Here is a 9,257-nt window from a genome sequence, read left to right on the forward strand (position 1 = left end):
CTTTAACAGGCCTCAGTTTGGGGAGGCAGTAGTGAAATTTCCATACTTAATTATTGCACAGATAAGGCATTGATTGTATAGATTGAGATGTAAGAGCTATGATATTTGAATTACTACTATATTATTCTATACTCTGGACTTTAACAGCATTTCTAGTACTTTAAGCAACAGCAAATGGATTATAGCACCTTTCAGTGAATTTAACCCTACTTTTCTTGTTACTCATTTTTACTTCTGTCTACATAGGCAGTTTTCTCCTCTGTTCCTCCTATTTTAAAGATAGATCTCACTCTAAAGCCATCTTATCTCAATGGGAAGATTTTCAGAGATATAAATGGGTAATGGGTTTACAAGCTCATTAATCTACATGAAAAGTTCAACTTATTTCAGCTGTATGCAGGAATGAGCCCTTAGTCATAGTAGTTCAGAAGTGTTTATTCAGTCTGAAAAGACTATTTGGTTAAAGATTATGTAAGAAGCAGATGTCTGCTAACTCATTCATTCTTAAACGCTGTAATATAAAATACTATTAAACTCTATAAATTCTTTAATATTCAGCTAGGCTGGAGTTAATGGGTAAAAAGCATTTACTTTGTATTTCTTGACACAGCATTATAGCAGTGACATGCAAAATTTTTTCACTATTCCTCATTGTATATATACACAGGATATCTAAAAGAAGCATCTGGTTTAACTGTCATTAAAGAAAGATTTTTTATGAAATATGTCAAAGATGTCTTTATATTTGAAAAGATGATTTAAAAACATTAATGATCATCTGTATATTTACTGAACTGTCTCAACTATGCAAAAAGACATAGCATGTCCTTAAAACAATTGCTGAATCAGAGCACACATTTGGGAATCACTAATATTCAAAAACCAAGGTAAGTTATTATAGGAAGGCTTTATTTTATATGTAATTTATCAGCAATCTAATTGTAATATATTCTCTGGTAAATGGTAATCATTTCACAGTCCTGATAGCCTGAATTATTAGATGTTATTCGTTCACTATATGCACCTTGCACAAAGATCATTCCTATTAATAAAATACAAACTGAAAAACATATTGATGAGTTCTTGGCTTTTGTTGTCTTGATTTGTTGTCCTTCATCCTCTGTTTTCCAAATTTTCTCAGAACTCTGCTTTGCATATGTTTCTTACATTTAACGTCATCCCCGCATATGTACTTCCTACAGGTAGATCAAAGAAAGGCAGCAGTAGCTTGCCATGTCTCCATAAATAAGTAGACAAATAAATACATACATAGCTGATGTTTGTACGAATCATCTGCCTACACTATCTATGATAAGACTGAACAGAAGAGAACTGAGAACATCCACTTTTTCCCTTAATTTATGTGTTGACACAAATAGTACAAAATAGAATACACATGATAAATGGCAGTGCAGAATTTTAACAAATCATTAAAAATATACAAAGCTTTTATGATGGAGAGGAAAAGTGTTGTCTTAAAAAGACAACAGCTGACTAAAGATCTAAGGAATCAATGATGAAGCAGGAAACAGAAGGATTCATGGAATTACAGCGAAAATAGAAACGGTGCAAATGGTAAACTTTCATGTTCTTGCAGCACAAGCTAAAGAGCAGAGAGAACAAGAAATATATAGAGTACTAACAGTTTCAAAATTCCTTGTATACAAAAAATATTCTGTAAGAAGTAAGCATTGGAAAGAGAACAGAAATAGACATTCCAGCATTCGAAGTTTCACTAACCGGTCAGCAGTTCTAAAACAAACTCTTTTGCAGCTCAATATCCCCATGTTGTTTCCACAGTAGCTTTTTGGAGACCCCTATAGAAATATTAGAGCAGATGTGTTACTAAAAATGTTCCATTACAGATCCTTTAGATAACTTACTTTATGTGTTTTTTTTCTTTAAAATTAGTAAGCCTTTTTATACTTCTTACCAGGTAATATCATTAAAATGTTCATATTTGTTATGTGATCATTGATGTTATGTTGTATGACATGTTTTATGTGATGTTCTACATGCAGTTGCAAGTATGTATGAAAAAGCATTCTCCACTGACTTCTGTGGAAATAAATACAGATTCCAGGGGTATATTTAGCAGTTTGTCATCTTTTGCTCTTGTGTATTATTTTACAGAACATGCTATTTAATAGCTAAGTTCTAATCTATTTGCACTATTGTCAGAGCTACCAATATGAATAATTCTAGTTGTACGCCATACAAATAAGGTTAAAATAGTCATTTTAAGAGTAACAGGATCCTCTGAGAAAAACATTTAGAGGTATGCTTAGATATATTTCAGTTCTGTTGTTGACCCATTAATTAACTGATATTTGGGATCTATGTATGCAAAACCAGCACTATCATTAAATGATAAATAAATAAAGACTGTGATTTTTAAAATTCTCTTAACATTATAAACCTGAAGTATTTAGACAGACTTTTTTTTTTTTTTTTTTTTTTTTCCTTTTATTTTTTTCCCCCCTCTGGGTAATAAAAATGCTACTTTTAAAGACAACCACAGCTTCCTTTAAATACATAAATAAATAAATAATAAAATTACTGATCAATTTTTAATTCCTGCCTGGGCCTTCAGTGGGACATTTTCTTTCATAACCCCCAGGGGAGACTAAGTATAGCAACCACGTTTCAAGCATTCCCAGTATAAACTCAGGATCAAGGTCTGTACAAACCACGGGAGAATTGATTGTATTTACATAGAAATACAGACGCAGGGCAAAGTGGTAGTGTTCCAAAAACTTTACAGAATCTCAGAATAGCTGTGGTTGGAAGGGACCTCTGGAGGTCAGCTGATCCAACCCTCCTGGCTCAAGCAGGTTCACCTAGAATAGATTTCCCAGGGTTGCTCAGCAGTTGAAGTGCATGGTGGGGGTGCCCCAGTACAGACCTCTTGTTCTCAATGAAAACACACTTGCAACTCTTATCTTATAGGAAGATAATTATTTTTTTTCATTTCCTGTGAATGGAGACCTATGCAGAAAAATTAACTGGACCAAAACCATAATAATAATACAGTATTCACATCCTTTCAGAAAGACAAAGAACTTACGTTTACTGTTTCTCTTGAGGTCAAGGATGCTTCTCCACCTAGGGAATCTACAAAGCCATAATTTGAGCTGTCATTTTGATACAAGAAGAAAAAGTAAAAAACAACAAGAACTTCTCTTAAAGCTCAAATCCCATCAAGACCAGACTAGGTGTTAAAATTCTGACCTTAAGAAGAGGTGGGACTTTGAATCCCTCCAGAAAGTAACTGAAAAAAGTTCTACATTTTATACTATCAATTTCTCCTTTGCCTGATAATTATAAAAGGAAATAATGATGTTTTTGCAGATGGCATGGATGCTTGTTGGATGTTCTCTGAAAAATTTATTATAAATGCTGTTGTAAAAGCTAGTTCAACTTTTATATAAGCTGTCATGATGACACAACAACTAGGAAGACTACTGCAATTTTGGATATATGAATATGTGCAACTTCTAAGGAGTTCTGAAGGACAAAAGACATTGAACTCCACATTAGGCAGTAGAAGCCACACACTTGGAGTTAGATAAAAAATGTTTGCCTCGATTATCTAAACAATTTTTCATACCATTTTGAAGAGCAAGCCCTTATTTCCTTATGTATATTTTACTTCTCTGATTGATCTTATCCAAATCCACAAATTCTTCTGCTGTGGAATCTCATAGAGCAGTGAGCACAGTAGAGTTTGTTATCTGGTTTTGGTATCTAAGAGTCCATGTATGTACTATTCACCCAATTTATAGAAAACCCAACCTTAGAGCTTTGTAGCAAAAGAAATGTCTGTTTCTAAATAGTAAATTAAACACAAATTGGGTAACCAAACAACAAATACAATCCATACATTTCCTAGCTCCTGAATGCAAATCTTAATTACACTTTTTAGGCTAATTATTCTATGCTTAAATTATAAGCAAGTATATTACAAACTGACATTACTACCATTTTCTGTAATTCAGCATTTTTTATTATAGTTTAGCTTTAATAACTCTGAAAGGCTGAGAATTTTCTGCTTCAGTGTATAAGAAACACTTCAACTTTTATTAATTTTGATGAGCCCTTATTTTCATGAGTAATCTGTCTATCTTGGATGGAATCACTACTGCCAGTCTGCTAATATGAATAAACATGCACAGTCCATTTCACAGAACACAAAACAATTCTGATGTTGAAAATTTTGCTCATTTCTGTCAGTTATATATTCAGGTTTATTATGTGGAAAGTAAATCCTTGATATTGTACATTTGCATATGTATGAACAGTCATCCACCTGCATAGAGTTATTTTTGGTGCAGTGCTTCAGCACTTGTGAGTTGGAATTTCAGGCCTTATCTAGAATTTTTACCCTTTAATGATTAGTCCTTGATCCTTCTGTAGGAGGCTTCACCTGACACAGATAATAAGGAAGGTAGGCTTGATGCAGGAGAATGGGAGACATGGAATACATAGTACCTGACAATTTCAAATAGTGCTGCAACCAGCAGAGCTCCTGTGATATAAGTGGCTGTGAAATAAGGCATTGGTACAAGGTCTTCTTCAGTTCCCCACCTGAATCACCTTAGAAAATGTAAATTCAGCTTGAAACTGCCAAGTCCAACTTCCTTGCTTCTGTGTTGTTGTTTTTCCCCAGTTATGTGATATTAAAGCTACAAAATAAATAAATAAATAAATTGTTCTTAGAGATGTCTAAATCAGGTCTGTACTTTGTAAAGTACCTTTCAGTTTCTTTTTAATGAAGGTGACAGAATATTTCACAAAAAAATTCCTTAGTAGTAAAGCTGTTTTTAAAATAAGAAATACTAAAACATGACAGCATACTGATAAATCAACCTCCTCTTTTTTCCATCTACTGTTTTCCCTGATGGCACTGCAGTAGTTGTTGATTTTTATGTGCATACTCTTCTCTACTAACGTTACTCTTCAGAACTTACACACTTCACACAGTGCAGGCTGAGCACAGAAAAGAGTGATTGAATCTAAGGATTTTAAGTGAACATTTATGTGTTTCATAAAAAGAACTAGTAGTTAAGTAATCCTTAGAAATGGATTAGCAGGGCAATGTAGACATGTCTGTTACTGATAACTGCTTTCTGTAATTTTACAGTAAGTTATCAGAAAATTGTTTCATAATGTATTGTAGTCCAAACATTGAAACATAACATAGAATACAGCAGTGACACATATAGCAAGTATAGAAATCAGAAATAGTCAAGTAAGAGCTGTACACTGGTACAGAGAATAAACAAAGTTGAAAAACTAGGAAGACCAGGAAATAAGCTCTGATTCTATTTATATATTGTCATATTTAAGATCCATATTCTCTTCTGAATAAACAATATTCTTATATAGGAGAAAGTATTTCAGATTGATTTCCAAGAGGACTTCATGAACTGGAAGCCTTCTATAAAGTAAAATACCAATCAGAAAAATGTGCTACTAATATGTAAAACTATTCAGAAGTCTACATATGATCTAATAACATTTGTTGTTCAGCTTGTCTTCAGCCAGCTTTAAGTCTCTTTAAGAGAAATGAGGTTTGTTTAAAAACAGGGAGTAGGAACATCCAATGTTCAAAAAGAGAGGTCAGTTCTAACTAAATTTGACACACAGTTAAGAGGTACAGAAGCACAGAACTCAGGGATAATACATTCATATAATTTTTATGAAAGCCAATGACCAAGCAGGTGAGAGACACCCAGCTTAGCACCTTAACTGGAAGAAAGGTTTCAACATGACCACAGTTAACTATCCTGCTTGGTCTTTCAGCTGACCCACATGCACACTGTAGGAGGCAGGGCAAATTTAGCATCTTTCTGTATAAGCACAAGTATTTTAATTTACCCAATATGAGACCCATTCAAAGCTGGGTAGAGTACTAGAAGTACTAGAGACAGAATGCCTGGCATGAAGCAGTTAGAAGTGGAAGACAGAGGATAAATGCATTCAGGAGGCTGGTGCTGTACAAGTCCTCTATTCCTGTACAAACACTCAGTGAGGTATTGTAGAGTTGCACTGTAGCCCTTTGCAGACACTCATATCCCCACAGGTTTTTCATAATGCCATCAAGAAGTGTGGCAAAGCTGACCACAAAATGACACATTTTAAATTTAGAAGTGTTGCAGCAAAACAATTTTAATTTGCAAAGACAACCATTAATTACTCAAAGCTTCTTCTTAAATAACTGAGCTATTTTCTCAGCCTGAGGGACAAATCTGTTCTCACAATAGCAAAATCTGCAAAGTTTGTCAAAAGAGAAATTATGCAAAGCTACTTCATCCTCCTTAAAGAGATAGTGGCCCACATTTAAGAGAAATGATGAGCTTTGATTTGTCTAAAAAATCATACCAAATAAGATCATCTCAGATATACATTTAAAATCCCACATTTCATGTTAATTTACATTTTTAAAATTAAATTTCACATATCTAATCAATTAGAAGTAATTAGATTGTACCATTAGTGATACATTAGGAAAAAAACGAACAGTTTGTTTTACTGAATACTCAAAAAGAAGGGTTTTTTGGTTTTGATTTTTTGTTTGTTTGTTTGTTTTTGTTTGGTTTTTTTTGGTCATTAGAGGCTACAGATGGCAATTTGATACATAAAAATAGAGGTATCTTTCTTAAGCAGCATAAGAGAATTGTTCTTCAATCTTCAATCTTCTTTCTAGAAAAATAAATAAATAAATAAATAAACAGTTCAGTTAGCAATATGCAAAGTAATGAAAGAATATATTAAAGTAATGTCAGAGAGGAAGCTGAGGAATTCAGTTTGATGAAATGACTGATTTTCCAAACACAAGAAAATAAATAATGATAAAAGAAGAAATAGAAAATTATCCAGAAAATAATAGTGTGGAAACTGAAACTCTGTTTAATGAGCTGCAAATTAAAGTGAATCTTGAAATATGTATTTTAAAAAGTATTTAGAAATATATCAATAATTTAAAAAAAAAAAAAAAAAAAGGCTTTATTATGTATTTTGTTTAAATTATCTATGAGGAGTTTATGTAATTTTAATAGTGTCTGAAATTAGATAACAGTGCATAAAACCCCCTAAAATATGATAGATTTTTCAGGAAGCATGTGGCATGATGTTACTTGCCTCAAGTTCCTGCTGAGAAGCTAGGAATTAAAGGATGGGTAAAAAGAAAATCACTTTGAAACCGGTAAAGGAACAAATATTGCATGTTCATCCAAATTATACATCTGAATAAGAAGTGTTTCATCCTAATTCCTAAGAAAAGTAACTTTGTGAAATACTTTCTTACCAAAAGGCATTAAGAAGGCTACGGAAGTAGCAGTAGTAAGTTATGCAGTAGTTCTATCTGCATTCCACTTTGCAAACTGACAGATTAAGCTCTCAAAAGATCATAATTCACAAAAGAAGAACTAGATAATTAATACTGACTGTAAAATCACTTGCAAGGAAGCAACACTTTGCTGATGCCATCACCCTGTATTGTTTTTAATTGAGCTGTCAACTGAGATTAAGTTATTTGAAAGGGTCTTTCTATTCAATTAAGCTTCTTAATAAAAGTAATTGCTTTTCTAATTTCCCATTGGGCTATTACAGTATAATCCAGTACCAACTGGAAAAAACTAGAGACTCAATCATCTCAATTGATATTTGGAATGGGCCTATAGCATCAGCTATAGCCTTGGCAAAATAATATGTAGGCAAGAATGAAACTGTATGTGTTGCAGGAGAACAAATAGGGTAAAACTCAGCCTTTAATAGTTAAGATGTGGCAAGAAAATGGTTCCATATTGTTAGGTTCCCCTTAAAGTGATATACTTTAAAAAGCAAATAAAAGGAAGGAAGTGGAAGTGCAGCAGTATTTCCTCACAAAAGTATGATCAGATAGCTGAAGGCTAACTAGGAGTGAAATGATAGTACAGATGAAAGGATGTTTACAATTCTTACTGAAATGTTGAGATTTTTCTTCACATAAGAAAAAATCCCTACCTGAAATTTATAATTTCTGGAATACATGATTTCTGGGCAAAGAGTTCCCTCAATTTCTAGATGATTATATAACTCTAGTTCCGATATGCAAATTTGGTGCTATGTAAAAACAACTGAAAGATCAGTTTGTGTGGATTTCGCAGAACTGGGCAGAGCCACAAATAGTGAAGTGCCCTGGGAAATGCACGCTGGACACTTGCTAATATTGAAAAGCAGCATGGGATTGGAATATTTTTTCTGTACTTAGACACTCAAAATTGATCACAGATAACCAGTTTCTGTGGGCCTCCAATTAAAGTAAAAATAGATGGTCTGCAAAACAAATGGAAGCTTTCAGAGTACTTTATTTTTTTATTTTTTATTTTTTTTATTATTATTATTTTGATATCTCCAGGACTCCTACTTCTTGAGTTCTTTTCCAACAAATGTCTTTTGTCTAAATGCAAGTTAGGTAAAATAGTTCCTATTTGTATAGTGCCTGGCACACATACAGTACAAGTCACTGTAGGTTTTGGAAATTCTACTGAGATCACTGAAAGGTATCCTGGAAACAGCACTTAACTAAAAGTCAGCATTCTGGAAGCATGTAGTTCAGTATAAACCAGAGAAGGAGGTTTCTAAGTTCTTCTCAGCTTTCCTTCTTGCAAAGCAAAAAAACACTAAAAATCACTAAAAATATCAGGTGAAATACCACTTAGTTAATTTTCTACCTAGAACTACAGACTGGCTTTCCACAGAATTATGGATAAACTGTCATCCACATAGGCATTCCATAAGAATCAGTTTAACTAATTACTCAAAAACATTTAGAAGGTTTTTGTGCATGTATTTTTTTTTTCTGTTTTGTCTTATAGCAGGCTGCCTTTAATACTTACATTTTAACCTAATTCTTTTCTTACAATTAGAAACCATAACTATTTCAGCATGTTTTCAGAATACTAAGCACTGTATATATGTCTAACTAGGGACTTCTAATGCAAAATTTGCAATGCACAGAATGTTAAGCTACTCTGAATTCAAGCAATGCAATTGCTTTGGGGAAGGAAACATAAAATAATATGTATTTTATGTTAGATGATTACACCACAGGACATTCCATAATCAGCTAGACTACTGGCTCATTATCTCTTTCAGAACTATACCAAAATAAGATATTTTGCAAAATGAATCTTAAACTTTGTAAAACAAGTGAAAATCTAGCTTTATTACTCATGAATTAACAATATAAAAAAAAATACTACCTATATCTG

The sequence above is a fragment of the Excalfactoria chinensis genome, chromosome 2, assembly GCF_039878825.1.
Source record: "Excalfactoria chinensis isolate bCotChi1 chromosome 2, bCotChi1.hap2, whole genome shotgun sequence".
Taxonomy (NCBI): Eukaryota; Metazoa; Chordata; class Aves; order Galliformes; family Phasianidae; genus Excalfactoria; species Excalfactoria chinensis.